Below are 16,620 nucleotides of genomic sequence, written 5' to 3' on the forward strand. Positions count from 1 at the left end.
CAGTACTTCTGGCCTGGGCTCCATGCTTTGGAAGAACTATTTCTGGCTCAGTAACATCTCTCTGCCCAGAGGGGGAACTGGATCCAGGGAGTTCTGGCATTTCTAAAAATCAGTAAAAAATTGAGTAATGGCTTTTGTAAAACCCAGGACATTTTTGGTAAAAATCAGTAAAAACTGAAAACAAAGGGCCTTAAGCACCGCCCAGCAAAGCCTCTGCAATGTGATGAGAGCCAGCTGACATGCTGTTCTCCCACAACAAGCAGACGTGATCACACCTGCACACAGGCTTGCAGCAAGAACGTTCTAGAGAATGGCTGTTGTCATTAATGTGGCTTTTGTCAAACATCTCTGAATTCACAGCATAGATCTCATACTCTGGAAGAAGGCTGTTTGTTCAACAGCTTTATGAAGCTACATGCTGAGACGAGTGTGTGATCCAAAGGAGAATTACAGGCAACCTGACTGTACCTCCTCTATCACTGCTGTCACCTGCTCCAAACCAGGTAACCTCAGGACACATTCGGCAGTGTTTCATTCATTTACAGCTCTGTGATGGCTGGGCGATTAAGGTGCTTGACTACAGTCCTGAAGGTTGTGGTTCTGGGTCTTGCTTGATCTCACACTGAAAGGCCACCTCCAGTTCTCCTACCTATAGAACACGCACCTGACCCCTGGGGCTCGGGCAGTACAGGTGGTCGGATGCAGTGCTGACCACATCACTGCCTTGTGCGCTGTTGTCTGCATGATCTGTCGCAGGGAGCATACAGAATCTCGGATCACTTGTCCTGTGCGTTCACGGCCAACAACAGCTCAAATAAAATCCAATGCTGAGCTGTTGCAAGAAGAAACAATCTGCCAACATGTTATCCCCATCTCTGATACACACTGAAGAGAGGCTGCTTGGGAGCCCGAGGGGATGGTCTAGTGCCAACACCTTGGGCATATTTTTTTCAACAGAAAATGCAATTTCCATAAAGTAGAAACTTTCTGTGGGAAAATTTTGGTTTTTGTTAAAATGTTTTGTTGTTTCCTTTGGGCAAATGACAATGGAACATTCCAGATCAGTGTGGGTTAGCAGCAGTGCCTTGTGGGAGGTGTACTTCAGCTGCCTCATCCCGCCGCCCCCATCCTCTATGAGCCAGGCTCCCTGGACAGACTACATCTCCCTTAGAGGCTACTTCTCTCACAGATGATTTACACAGTTCCTCTGGAGTAGTGCTCAGAACAGAACCCAGCTCTGCTGGCTCCATAACCAGTTCCCTGTCGAGAACACCACTCCTTATCTGCTTGACCATCCTTGGGCTGATCTCTAGGGACAAGGCATGATTACTAGCTATGTTTCCATGCCTGGAACAGGTTGCGCGCTCTCATCTCCCCTTGGCTCAGTGTGCACCATGAATCAATGGCGCTTGGCTCCTTGCAGCATTGGGCCTTACTTTTATTCACTGTGAGCAAAACACAAGGTCTTTGCCCAGTTCACAGCCAGTCCTCACTCAGGTCAAACTCCAGTTGAAGCCAAAAGGATTTTTGCCTGGATAGCAAGTGAGTAAAGCTTCAGGATGTGACCTGTTGCCTGGACCCCTATAAAGTCTACCCTGAATTCCAAAGTGCCTTATTGGTCAATACAGGAGAGAAAAGTGTGCCAAGGATGACTCAGAATCCTCCTCCAATCTCTGCAGTGCCTTCCGTTCCTGGGTCTGCAAGCACTCTACGCATGTGAACTCACTGCTTAAACCTCAAAATCTGCCCCGTGTCTTAGATATTAGTCTCCTTTTTCAGATGGGGAAAGTAAGGCACAGAGCAGTGACATGCCCTGCCTAAGTGTGATACGCACAGTGAGTCTATGGCAGAGTCAGGAACAGAATCAAGTGTCCCGATTCCAATCCTGTATGAGCTCTCCAGCACAGTAAGATGGCTTGAGACAGCCTGCTCCGCTTTTCTCCCCCCGGCCGGCACACACTGCAATTGCCACAGTTAGGTTACTGCACAGCTCTTTCTAAGCAAGCACGGATTTTTAAGGTAAAAGCACTACAGAGATGACATATTAAAACAATAAGAGAAACTGCACACATGCTAATAAGCTCACCAGTGATCACCCCACGCAGCTCCAACACGGGCTCTGGCTGGCGCACAGCCCTTACAACCCCACCCAGGCTTTCCTGTGGCTATAAGTTCATAACAACTTTTGCTCAGACCCCTCAAGACTCTGAGGCTATGTTTAAACAGCAAAGAAAAACACGCGGCTGGCCTGTGCCCACTGGCCTGGGCTTGCAGGGGTCGGGCTGCGGAGTGCTTTCACTGCTGTGTAGACTTCCAAATTTGCGCTCTAGGACCTTGTGAGCTGGGAGGGTCCCAGAGCTCAGGCTCCAGCCTGAGTCTAGAAGCCTACGCAGTGATGAAACAGCCCCACAGACTGAGCCCCATGAGCCTGAGTCGGCTGGCACAGGCCAGCAGCTGTGGGTTTTTCTTTGCTGTGTAGGCATACACTGAGAGTCACTCCTTTATCCAGTTTGGGTCTTTGAAGAGACTGTGACTAGGTAACCAGCCAGACAATGGGATCCTGCTGAAGACCAGCTTCAAAAGACAGGATACAAGGGTAGGTCATTGGCATTCCCCTCCTCCCAAGGATTTCCTAGGAATCACCTTACTTCGTCTAGCTCCTTAATATATACACCTGCCTACTGCATTTTCCACTCCATGCATCTGATGAAGTGGGTTTTAGCCCACAAAAGCTCATGCCCAAATAAATTTGTTAGTCTCTAGGGTGCCACAAGGACTCCTCGTTGTTTTTATTACAAAGAGTCCTTCGGAGCTCATAACACTTCCTAGGGGTTACATTAGCCATGCTGTCTCCTAAAGAAGTTACATACATTTCACCAGCATACAGAAACATTTGCCTGTTTAATAAGATGAACTCCTGAGATCTGTGAACTTAATTCCCTAAGGTCTGACTAGGGTATTGCAGGAAATCACCCTGTCTGTCACTAGCTCGAGCCACACTACTGCTAGTCTGTCTCTCCAGGCTGGGAGGTTTGCTGTCAGCTGCAATGTGACAGACCCTAGAGACTTAGGAGCCTAAGTCTCATTTTCAAGTGACTTTCCATGAGGCTCCCAAGTGTCTAGGTCACTTTTGAAAATGGAAATGAGGCTCCTCCGTCCCTTAGGTATGTTTGAAAATGTGACCCATTCGCTCATGTCAAACCGCAAGGTTAATGGACTGACTGCAGGACAGCTGTGGCGACTCCAAATATATGGCTATGTTATCCAGGATGCTCTGATAGCATTGTCTGCATTATGGTAGCACCTAGAGGCCCCACCTGAGATCAGGCCCCATCATGCTGGGTGCTGCATATGCATAGTGAGCAACAGTCCCTGCCCCTAAGACCTTACAAAGGGTGTGTGGTTGTGTGTGTGGGGGAAACAGGCACAGAGACTTGCCCAGCACCACACAGCTGGTGGTAGCAGAGCCAGGCGCAGAACCCAGGCCTCATACCTCCCTGTGCAGCACCCTTTCAATGGAACCATGCTGGTTCCTCAAGGCTAAACCCTGGGGTGATGACACATCAGACTTTGTGGGGAAAGGCCAAGCACTCAAGCTGGTTTCCCATAAGGGTAGATAGAGTCACCTGTAAGAGCTGGATCTGGGATGAAGTTCAGACACTCACAAAGCCTAGGGGTCTGGTTCTGAGGCAGGTCTGGGCGCACCTGTGAAATAATTGTACATAACTGACACACATCCAATAAAGGAACCTTTGGTGAGGTAATGGCCTTGGGGTCAGGCCACCACAAGAGGGGAACAGAGTACCACATGGGGAGGAGTTGGGTTGTACTTGCTTCTCCCTTGTTCTCTAAAGGTACGTCTACACTGCAATAAACCCTCACGGCTGGCCCCAGTCAGCTGACTTGGTCTCACAGGGCTCAGGCTGCAGGGCTGTCAGACTGCAGTGTAGACGTTCAAGCTCGGGCTGGAGCCTGGGCTTTGGGACCCTCCCACCTTGCAGGATCCCAGACTCCAGCCCGAGTCTGAATGTCTACACCCCAGTTAAAAAGCCCTGCAGCATGAGTCAGCTGACCCAGGCCAGGCGTGGGTGTTCTAGTGTAGACGTACCCCAAGCGCCCAAACCTGCTAGGGGCTGGCTGGTCACTGTTGGTATTATCCATCCTGGGCACTGAGGCTGCTCAGCACTTCATGGGATGAGGCCTTGCTTTGTTGGCTGATGATGTTCAGTGTTAGCACAAGTGCTCTAGTACGCGGAAGGGCTTGTGCTAGTGCACGAGAACCAGGGCCAAATTCTGGGTTGGGGGACACTGGGGTAAATCTGTTGAAATCTAGGGGGTTACCCCAGATTTACAGTGGTGTGAGGCAGAGACAAAATTGGCCTGGAAAGTTTCACTGGGTGAAATGCAGCAGCAAACAGCATCCATGGTGAACATGAGCACTGTGCTGTTAAAACACATCTCTGGCTGAGGATCTCTGTGGCTCTTAGTGACACTTCTACCTGAAACTGAGTTTGATGTTAACAGAAAGAGAACGTTTTCAGGAGCACCTAAGTGATGCAGGAGCCTAAACCCTATTGCCTTTGCTCAGAGTGACCTTCAGTGGGGCTCAGACTTCTCTGTCACTTACATGCTTTTGAAAATTTTATCCCACATCTGTTTAGTCCTCTGCACAAGGGATTTCAACAGAACCTATAAGAGTCAGGCATCTGATTCCCATTGAAATTCAACAGCATTTAACTCCCTTAGTTCCTTTGAAAAGCCCAGCCACATTCAAAGCACTGTTGGTGTTTACTGTTTCATTGACAGGGCTTGCCCTTCCCGTGGTACAATACCTCATTGTGATGCCAGCAGGCAGCATGCCATCCATGCAGCTCAGTGAGGCTCTGAGTCGTTCTGTTGTTTCACTGGCTTGAGGTTACCGGGAGGTGGAAACTGTCCATCCACATCTTCGTCTCAGATGTCAGGCTCTGGTCTATTTTAAGATCTAATCAGGGTCCCCGTCTCTTGTTCTCTGTCGCATTGTACTTCACTTCTGCAAACAGTCCCCTCGAGAGACAAGCCTATTATATTTTTATAGGGCTGGTTAATTTTAATGGGGTAATTTCTATCTGAAAAATGAGCTCAGTCATTCACTTGAACTTCAGACACTCTGCTGATAACACTTGAGATAACAGTGGAGTCTCTCTTGCACCCCTTATGAGCAGGTCTGTATGCTGGCAGGGAAGCAGAAGAGCATGACAAGTTGTGCCATGTGCCAAAACCCCAGGTCTCAGAGCAGCAGAAACTCTAAGGCCAAGTGTCCTCAGCCACTCCCGAATGGCAATAATGCCAATACATGGCACACCTACTGCACTTGGCACTGTATGTGTGTTACATAACCAGGTAAGCCTCACAACACCCCCTGTGCCAAGCTCCTGATCCCAAGTCTCTTGAAATCAGTGGGAGTCTTTCCAGTGAGTTCTGTGGATTTTGAGTCTAGTGTCCTGTTGGCATTGTTACCCCATTTGATAGAGAGGTAAAATGAGGCACAGAGATGTTCAGGCCCATGTTTCCCAACTCAGGCATCTGATTTGGGACATTCAGTTTGAGGTACTTTGGGTCTGATTGTCAAAGGAGCTGAGACTCCCAGCTCTGCCCTCACTCAATGGGGCAGCAAGGACTGTTCAAGTTCATAAAAGGTTATTACAAGGAGGAGGAAGAAAAATCATTCTCCTTAACCTCTGAGTTTAGGACAAGAAGCAATGGGTGGTTTAGGTTAAACATTAGGCAAAATTCCCTGACTGTCAGGGTGGTTAAGCACTGGAATAAATTGCCTAGGTGGTTGTGGAATCACAGAATGTCAGGGTTGGAAGGGACCTCAGGAAGTCACCTAGTTCAACCCTCTACTCAAAGCACGACCAATCCCCAGACAGATTTTTATCCCAGATCCTTAAATGGCCCCTCAAGGATTGAACTCATAACCCTGGGTTTAGTAGGCCAATGCTCAAACCACTGAGCTATCGCTCCCTCCCTCATTGGAGGTTTTTAAGAGCAGGTAAGACAAACACCTGTCAGGGATGGTCTAGATCAGTGTTTCTCAAACTGGGGTCTGTGGACCCCTGGACATCTGCGAGAGTACTCCAGGGGGTCCTCTAGCCCCACTGATCAACTCTTCTCCCTCCCTTCCAGTGCCTCCTGCACACTGGGGAACAGCTGTTCAGCAGCATGCAGGAGGTGTTGGGACGGAGGGGGAGGAGTGGGGACAGGGCATGCTCGAAGGAGGGGGCTGAATCATGTCTGGGGCCATGGGCCCAGCTGATCAACTCCTCCCGCTCCCTCCCAGTGCCTCCTGAATGCTGCAGGACAGCTGTGCCCCAGCATGCAGGAGGTGCTGGGAGGAAGGGGATGAATGGGACAGGGTGCGCTCGCGGGAGGGGAAGAGGAGGGGCAGGGGTGAAGTGGAAACAGGAAGAGGTGGGGCGGAGCCTTGGAAGAAGGGGTGGAGCGGGGTGAGGCCTGGGACTGAGCTGGGACTTGGGGGTCTGTGGAAAAAATGTAAATAAAAATGGGGGTCCTCAGGTTGCTAAAGTTTGAGAACTGCTGTTCTAGATAATACTTAGTCCCACTATGAGTGCAGAGGATTGGAGTAGATGACCTCTAGAGGTCCCTTCCAGTCCTGTGATTCTATGGGATTAAGGGATTGCAGGATCAGGATCATGGTTAGGGTGCAGGCTCTGGGGTGGTCTGGGGATGAGGGGTTGGAGTGCAGGAGGGGGCTCTGGGTTTGGGGGGGCTCAGCGCTGGGGCAGGGGGTTGGGGCTCGGGGTTGGGGCGTGGCCTTACCTCCAGTGGCTCCCAGTCAGTGGCATGGGGCGGGGGGGGGGGGGCTAAGGCAAGCTTCCTGCCTGTCCTGACTCGGCGCTGCGCCCCGGAAGCAGCCAGCAGGTCTGGCTTCTTGGTGGAGGCGCAGCAGGTGGCTCTACACACTGCTCTCATCCACAGGCACCGCCCCCACAGGCCCCATTGGCTGCAGTTCCTGGCCAATGAGAATGCGAAACCGGTGCTCGGGGTGGGGGCAGCGCACAGAGCTTTGTGGCCCCCCCACCTAGGAGCTAGACCTGCTGGCTACTTCTGGGATGCAGTATGGAGCCAGGACAGGTATGGACTAGCTGCACCGCTGACTGGACTTTTAACAGCCCAGTTGGATGCTGGCAGCTCCAGTCAGCACTGCCCTTTTCAACTGGCTGTTCTGGTCGAAAACCAGACGCCCGGTCACCGTGTGCTGAACAGCCATAGTCCAGCAGTGGAGTTATAATTCAATGACTCACTCACTCACAGGAGACCCACCGGGGTATTGCTTCACCTTGTTACTCAACAATGTCCACCACACATGCCTGGACTTGTGTTCTCCAAGCACATGGTCTAAGGGTATAAAACAGAACACAGTGGCCCCATGCTTGGCCTTTTCTCCTTCCCCCACCTGTGCTGCAAACAACAAGGACACTCAGAAGACTGAAGACTCTAACAGAGGAGACTGGCCCAGGTTTCAAGGGTGAAATCTGTATACTATGAACTCCACATCCAGTAGGGTGAGAAAAACTGCTTAATCTAGATGTTGCCCAGTCTAATTAGGTTAAGAGTTTAGACTGTGTGCTTATATTTTCTTTTCTTTTGGTAACCACTCTGGCTTTTTGCCAATCACTTATAATCACTTAAAATCTATCTTTTGTAACAAATAAACTGGTTTGACTGTTTATCTTTACCAATGAGTTTGCCTGAAGTGCTTGGTAAATCTGCTCAGGTTTACAAGGCTGGTGTATATCCACTTTTCATTGATGAAGTGGTGAACCTATTAATAAACTTGCATCGCTCAAGAAAGGGTCTTGAACAGTGCAAGACAGTATATTCCTGAGCTACAAGGCTGGGAGCTGGGGGCATTTGGCTGGTGTTTTTCTCTGTGATTCATGAGTGGCTCTGGGAGCATTCATGCAATCTAGCTGGGTGTGGAGCTCCACATGTGGTTATGCTGAGTGATAAAAGTGCCTGGAGGGGTTTGCTGTTTGTCACTAGCAAAGCACTGTGAGAGACAGCCCAGGCTGGAGAGTTAAGGGGGTACAGTGGTCCCACAGTCCCAGGCTGCACCCCGGGGAACCCATCACACCCAGATCCTGCCAGGCTGAGTGTGATCACCAGGTGTCCTCCAGGTGCCATCCAGGGTCCTCATTTAGCTCAGACTCCTGTTAACGCCAGGTTAGCCAGTGTGGGATTTATACACCGGATCAGTCTCTTCTGGCTCACTTTTCCACAAACATTTAGATGACACTTTGGGGAGGGTCTGTTATTTCAGTGGTTGCCTGGGATCCATGTGCAAATGTGTATTCATGAGACATTGTGGGTGTTCATGCCAGAAGTGCCCCAGCAGCCAGAGTGTGTTACATGTCCCTCAGCGCTGGATCTACAGAGAGGTGAGTCTGCTACAGCCCCCAAGCTAGGAGGGCTGGCTCTTTAGCTCTGAAGGTGTCAGCCAAGATGGCAGACATCATACAGGAATGATCCCCATGCACATTTGCACAATTACTTCTTGTGAATGTGTGAGGGGACAAATGAATGCATAATCTTCTCTGTAGCCAGGAAGTGAGGTTTAAATCCTTCTATCTCCTTCAGCCAGGAAGGATCTGGCATCCACATAGTCAAGTACAATGTTCTTTCCTGTGCAAAAGAGGACAGGGAAAGGCCTTAAAAGTCCAAATATTTCCTGATCCTGCTTATCTCCTTAACGTTATCTCCTTAACATGGCTCCTAGCCTCAATGCGCCTTCGGTTTCTCCAGGCATGCTTGTTGGTCTTTCACCCAACTGGGCAACAGAAACACTATCATGACTAGGCAACCAATCACACAGACTGAATCTTGATTTGCAAATTCTGCAGAGGAGCTCTCTGTGATAGGTAGGGCAATTTCCTGCAATGTCCTGGACAAACCTGATTGAATTTAATTTAAGTATGTTAGGAGTTCACTGTATTAATAATGCAGTCGTGGGATTGTATAGAACGTCTCTAGGAGGAAGATGAGATTAATGCAATCTCTGGGAAGTATTGTGCATGTCAGAAGACGTAGCAGACAGGGCTGATGTTTGAGGACAATACGTGTGAAGTGGAATTCCTGGGAAGTACTTGTGAGGAGGGGATTGCAAACTCTTACTTACGGACTCAAACCTGGTCTACATGCGGAGGGGGGGAATCGATCTAAGTTATGCAACTTCAGCTATGTAAATAATGTAGCTGAAGTCAATGTACTTAGATCTACTTACAGTGGAGTCTTCACTGCGGTAAGTCGATGGCTGACACTCTTCCATCAACTCCACCTGCGCCTTTGGCCCTGATGGAGTACCGGAGTCGACAGGAGAGCACTCGGCAGTCAATTTATCACGTCTAGACTAGACTCGGTAAATTGACCCCCGCTGGATTGATTGCTGCCCGTCGATCCAGTGGGTAATGTAGACAAGCCCTCAGTCTTGGAAGCTTCACCCTGAGGAAGGGACCTTTTGTCTGCTGATCCCCTGTTACATGAGGACACTGCAAAGACAAACTGACTGACTCAGGAGGGTTCTTGTTCTGAAGAAAAGAGGTGATGAACTGGTAGCCCCAGGAAAACCCCCGGGTGGGGTTTGAAGTATGCTCACCAGCCAGAGCCCGTACTGGAGTTGGGGTGGTCTCTGGTAAGCTTACTGGCGTGCATGTAGGTTCTTTTATTGTTTTCATGTTTTCTCTGTCATGCTTTCACTTTAGCAATAAATGTGCTTGCTTAGAAAGGGCTGTGTGGGAACTTGTAACTGCAGCAATTGCTCCAGGTACCACCTCTGAGGGGAAAAGCAGAGCAGGCTGGCTTAGGCATCCTGACTTTGTTGGGCACGGTCTGGAAATCCTCCCTCAGGAGGGAGAGAGACATGGGTCTCTGCCCAAGAGATGCAATGGCTGGGGAGCTGGGCACCAAAGGTGCATGCCCTGGTTGGACCATGAAGGTGATACACGTGCAGTTGTCCTGAACTGTGGCATTCTCCATGGACAGCTGGCTAAAAGCCCCTTGGCTCATGGGTGTTCATTTAAAATGTTCCCTGAACGAATGGATAAACCCCAAGAGGTACCTGTGGAGAACCCATGAGAACCTACGGGCTGAACTTGTGACTCACTGTGCCATTTGCAGAAGCCCCTAAAACTCGGACTCAGGAGTGCACGTCTCACTGACTGTCAATGGGACTTCAACTCCTCAATCCCTCTGATGCTTTTCAAAATCCTACCTAAATTGTTATGACATCATTATTCCTGGTAACCAATTCTATTGTGGTAGTGCCTGGCAGCACCAATCAAAGTGAGGACTCCGCTACGCTAGGTGCTGTACAAACATGTGAGATGACATGGTCTCTGCCTTGTGATAGGTCAACGTGATGCTGAGCTATGGATGCTGTCCCAGACCCCTGGGACAATCACTGCACTACACACTGCCAGAGGGTATATTGCAACCTTCATACAGAGCCAGCATTCTCCTGTAGCGCCACAGCAGGACTATTCCTACTGTGACAATCCCCTCTGGTGTTGTCTGGACCAGTGATCTGCTAGGCCATTCAATCCTTGACTCTGGGAGCCAGCCTTACCCTGCTCTGTTGTGAGAACCCCCACTCCTGGGCCCCTCCATGCACAGCGTCTGGAATGTAAGCTGCTCCCAGCTACTAGCAAGCAAATGACACTAGCCAATATCTCCGGCCCAGATACAACCCTAGGAACCTCTGTCTTGCAGGGTCTAGTTATGCCCGCTGGATGCTGCAAGCTTATATTAATTTGTCAATTTAACAAAGATATTGATATGTACCAGGCTTGTTATCCCAAGGAGAGTCTCTGACACACTTCAAACCAAACACACTGCTTCAGGTAGAATAAACAAACACATTTATTAACTACAAAAGATAGATTATAAGTCAAAGCACAACAAGTTTTATTTGGTCAAATGAAATAAAAGCAAAACACATTCTAAGCTGATCTTAACACTTTCAATGTCCGTACAGACTTGGATGCTTCTCATCACAGGCTGGCTGGTTACTTTTCAGTCAGGCTCTCTCCTTTAATCACTGCTTCAGTCGTGTTTTGGTGGTGGTGGTGTCTGTAGATGTAGGTGGAAGAGGGAGAGCATGGCAAAATGTCTCTCCTTTTTATCATGTCCTTTCTTTCCTCTTGGCTTTGCCCCCCCCCTTCAGAGTCAGGTGAGCATTACCTCATCGCAGTCCCAAACTGCCCAAAGAAGGGGGTGACTCCCTCGAGGGTCTAACAGATTCTTTTGTTGCTGCCTAAGCCAGCGTCCATTGTTCCTCTGAGGCTGGGCTGGGTTTGTCCCATCCATGCCCTGACAAGGTGTGAACTGCCTCTCTGTTCTTGGAGAGTTTTTGCCTGGGCTTGCTTTAAGCCATGAGGATATATTATCATTCTCATAATGATATACATGAAATTATAACCTATAACCGTACTATAACATTACTGTAACAATTACTATAACATCACTATAACAACCATGCTCAGTGCATTATGAGCCTTCTGAAGACACCCAGCATGATGAACTTTGCATTGGATACCGCATAATCATTTTATAAAGATTATAAACATGGGCGTGCTGGGTGTTCCCCCATGGTATAGAGCATCACACCTACATAGTAGAGAGAGAGGGAAGTTTGGGGGTTGGCTGTGAGTCCTGATTATAGGGACAGTCCTGATTTTAACTATGCAACAAACTATGTTTTTATAGACTCTTCCTCCCCATGAAAAGCCTGTGGAGAGCGTGGGGAGTATCCAAAAATCCCCCTACCCCGACCAGCAAGGGCCCCATGCATGTGGCTCAGACACACAAGCTCTCGTCTGGCAACCACAACTCTTACCAATAACAAGGATCAACAACTGACCTCAGCCCAGCCTCCCAACACATGGGCTTTGAGAGGCACATGCAAGCTGTGTCTCAATGCTGCACTCAGATACCGTGCTGATGTGTGTGGTAGGGAAACCTGGAGAACAAACCCAGATGTTCAGATCCTACAGTGGTTGGCACGGCGTAAGAACAGAATCAAAGGAATCTGAAAAGCTCCCCCTGGCTTTGATGGGGCCAGGATTTCACTCCGGGACTTTGCTCACTGACAAAGGCCAGATGAAGCCAATAGGACTCGGCACTGGAGTAATAGCCCAGATTTAGCAGGGAAAGAGGAGGAAGCCTTCTGCAATCCCGGTGGAGTCCCTGGTAGGATGCAACTGGGCTCAGAGCGATATTGCCCCAGCCACTGCTATGTCAGTGTTTATTGAAGGCAATAGCTGGGAAATACTTTAAAACCCCATTACTGGGGAGTCAGAGAATCCACTGGAGCAATGAACAGCAGATGAACCTAGCAGCTGCAGCTCTTGGCATTTCCAGCCATGTCATCAGCGCAGAGCAAAGGCTTGGTCTTGCTCCCATTCCTCTCGCCTGTCTTATGTCTCACCAGTGTTGGACATTCATGGACTATGTAAGCCAAGCAGCTTCCCGTCTCCCACGGAGACACGGTGGGTTTCCCTAGCGATGCGACTCCCCCGTGCCGCAGCTCTGCAGTTGCCTAGCAATGTCGGATTGCTGCAGGAGAGGACGGGCTGCTCTCCCGGTGAGCAGTGACCTTGGCAAGGTGCTGCAGGGCTCTCCTTGGCCTCTGGAAATCATTACTGGAGGATTTCACACTCCACTACCTGGCCTTGCAGCTCAAGGGCTCTCTCGAGAGGTATGTTCCCATGGAATCTCCGTCCCACTCCAAACAGCAAGGAGACCCTGCTCACAGGGAAGCTACACAATCACATTAGCAAGACATGAGGCAAATTATCAAAAGCACCTAAGGCCCACTGAAAGTCAAGGAGACCTGGCCCCTTAGTGGCTAAGGCCACAGGCATTTAGGCACCTAACTCCCATTGATTTCATTCAAAGTTAGGAGCCTAAATACCTTCAAGCATCTGGGCCAAAGTCATTTAAGCTGATAAGATGCTTTTGAAAATGATACCCACACTGTTTAAGATGCCAACTTGCCGTGGTACTTGTGGCTGACCTCTCTCTGCCTGACACGGAGGAGGCCCAGGTGAGCAGGGGGCAGAGCTGAGTCCAGGGACCCTCCCCGCTGCCTTTCCATCCTTTCCAGCTTTTTAAACATTTTCCTTTTTGCTTGCCTCTTGACCTAGCACATGTTTATAACTGTAAGTGCGGCTTAATGGCGTTCTCAGTCTGGGATCATGTAGCATCATCTGCCCAGTTAATAAAGTGCTTGAATCCCTCTCAGACTGAATGAATAAACTCTGAATGTTTTCTTAGGGAGACACCCCCCGTCTCACTGAAAGTGACTGAATGGAGCCAGCAGCAGCCCAGTTTATGGATGAAGACGGGGAACCACTCAAGCCTTTTCTTCTTGAAGTGCAAAAAACCAGGTCCCCACTCTGGGCTGATCATAATGATTTACATGGAGGGAGTTCTGAACTCGGCAGATGCTTCAGTAAAGAATGGGGCTTTGTTGGAAACAGAAGTTAAAGTTTCACACAGTCAGTTAATAGAGCATTCCAGGAGACCGAGGCCTGAACTGAGCCGAGACTCCTGATCGGCTCCAAGAGATGATGTAATAGTGGGCTAGAATCTGGCTTGTCTGCCACATACCTAATTTTCCCATATAAGGCCAAAAAGAGCAAGAGGGCTCTGGCAAGCAAATCAATAAAAACAGATGGTGGGCTTCTAATCAGAGATTAGGCGCATACCGATCCAGGACAAAAAGCCCATCAATCAGCCGGGAAGGAGGTATTTATAGTTTGTATCACATTCCGTAATTAATTCAAAGTGGCCCAGGAAAAAAAAGTACAAAACTGCACTTTTTCTGCTTTGCTCTGGCCTTGATTTAGCAAAGCTGCATTCTTTCTCTGGGGGAAGGGGATGGGGTAGCCACAGGAAATGTGCTGGTGAGCCGATCCTCGTCTTGCTGCTGGGAGAAGAAAGCGAGGGCTGGTCAGAGGGAAAAGAGGCACAAAGAAAATCATTCACATTCCAGTGATCCAAAATTCACTGGATTCCAAAGTGTGTGTGTGGTGGAGTCATCTGTATCCCAGATGGAGCCCCCCACCTCCCCGAGCACAAAGGATCACCTTGAAACTTCCTACACATCATCATTATTATTGATTGTGTTTATTCCGGCAGTGCCTAAGGGCCATCCAAGAATGGGACACCGGTGTGCTAGGTGCTGTGCAAACCCAGAGGAGTAGGTGGTCCCTGTCCCAAACAGTTTACAATGAACCTCTCAGACCCTGTGTCCAATAACTAGGGAGATGGGATGAAATCGATCAAAGAAAACTCAGGCTGAATATGAAGGGAGCTTTCCAAGCTGAGAGGCTGTGGGGGCATCTCAAAGAGAGAAGTGTGAGGAGACCCATTCACTGGGACATTTCAAAATCTTGACCCCTGTTCTGGAGAAACCTTGGGACATGATCCTTACTGGTCCTCCCTGTGCTCATTTCTACCACTCTGTGATGCTTCTCTGGGGAACTGGACAGGACTCCCTTTGCAGCCCATTAACAAGGAAAGCTAGTGTTTGTGGAAGCTTCACATCTGCACCGCACTGCACAAATGCCGGAGTAACCCACCGTGCCTCTCCGAGGTAGGGGAGCCAGTCATGGGGAGGTTAAATGAGGTCAGAGGCTCCCTGGGAGTCAGTGTCAGAGCAGATCTCAGGGGTTCCTGGCACTCAGGCTCACACCACCTCTTTAGCTGTTGAGGAAATCCTCCCCTGATAATAATTCCTGGCCCTTCTACAGTGTTTTTTCTGCCAGTAGGTCCCAAACCCTCATAGTTAGTTTCATAGGTCCCATCTATTCAGAGTCCCCATCAGAGACGCAGCCCTCTCGCTATATCTCATATAATAATGTGGTGCATTTGTGCAAACTCCATTCTATGACTGGCAATATTCCTGTCTTGGGTGTAAGGAAAACTGCCCTGCACCTCTGATAAGCACTTATGAATTTGCAGTCAGGAAGAAAATCTCTGGCTCGCTTGCTCTCTCATAGCCTCCCTTGATCATTATTTTAGGCCAGACCACCACCCCCAACTTGTTTCCTGTAACCTGGAGTTTCCTATTATCCAGACTGACTGATATGTGTGACGACAGAATTTCTGCTGTTGGGTGAATTAATTTCCCTTGGGCTCCCGATCTAATATTAAACCAACATGATTTTACTTGTCTGAAAATAAAATAGCTCCAGCTCAAGTTTTTTCCCTGTGTTTCCATGAGATAACGTGGCAGCTGGAGTGTGAATTCCCCAGGTGGATCCCATTGTTTCGCACAGTCCCTGTGTGGGTGTGAGGCCTGAGCTGTGCAACATCAGCTTTTGATTAGCACTGGTCATCCTTGATGCAGTGTTCACGGTCTGCATCATCCCACCAAACACCAGTCCTGCATGGTCAGGCCAAATCAGCTGGGTGGCTTTTGGAACAGGGAGAATTCCCTGCTGGGAGTTCTAGTGCCGGTAACTGGCACAGCCCTGTCCTGCCACCGAGAAAGACAAGCTGTAAAAGCAAGCCAAGGTATAGTCCTGCTGCTGCCCCCTCTGATGGCTTTGGTCTGACTCAAGCCAGCAGCTGCGTACCACAAGAGAGGGGCAGGTGCAGTTCCTGCGAGGGCGGCAGCCTGCCTGCCGTGCTTGGGGCGGCAAAATCCCTAGATCCGCCCCTGATTATTGGACTTAATATAGGGGGAACTGGGTGACATGTAATGGCCTGCGTTATACAGGAGATCAGAATGGATAATCTTATGGTCCCATCTTGTATGAAAATCTATGAATCTGTACTAAAGCTGAAGAGCTCAATCTACAAAGGTGGAGTATACCCAATTTTTTAACAGTATCTTTATTGCCTGTAAAGTCTCTAGGGTACGTTACTTTGCCTTCAATTTATTCTTCAGCTCCTCTCTTAGGCCTTGTCTACACTACTGGAATGATGGGATTGGAAAAAACTGCATCATGGGATGTTGAGCACGCACCCATGATGCATTGCCATCCACTCTGCCTTTCCACAACTCCTAGCTGCAGAAGGTGGCATGTAGCACAGTGGGATAGCTACCCACAGTGCACTGCTCTCTGTTGATGCTAGAGCACCAACTGTGGACACGCTCTGCTGACAGAAGGAGCATTGTGTGAACATGCACAAGAGATGTAATTATAGGTTGCTTAAATTGCAGCGCTGCTGCAGGCAGCAGAAAACACAACCCTCTGCTCTGCTGCAGCTGCAAATGGCGCTAAAGCGCCCAGTGCAGTCCAGCGCTGCGAGCGCGGCGCGGCTCGCCTGTCCGTTCCCCCCACAGGGGGCTGGAGTTGGACAGCGGCTGGAGTTTTTTTCCCCCAGGGCTGGGGCTTTGACCACTCTTCAAGCGCAAAGCGCCGCGCTGCTGCGCAGCGCGCTTGAAATGCAAGTGTAGCCAAAGCCATAGCAGTTTTTGATCACTGGTATAACTTGCTCCAGCAAAACTCTGGTGTAGACAGGGCCTTAGAGAGAAGGTAAGTGGCCTTCTGGCTAAGAGAAGTGAAAACATTTGTACTGCACCAACTTCTGTTGTGGAGAGAGACA

Source organism: Mauremys reevesii, linkage group 15, assembly GCF_016161935.1.
Source record: "Mauremys reevesii isolate NIE-2019 linkage group 15, ASM1616193v1, whole genome shotgun sequence".
NCBI lineage: Eukaryota > Metazoa > Chordata > Testudines > Geoemydidae > Mauremys > Mauremys reevesii.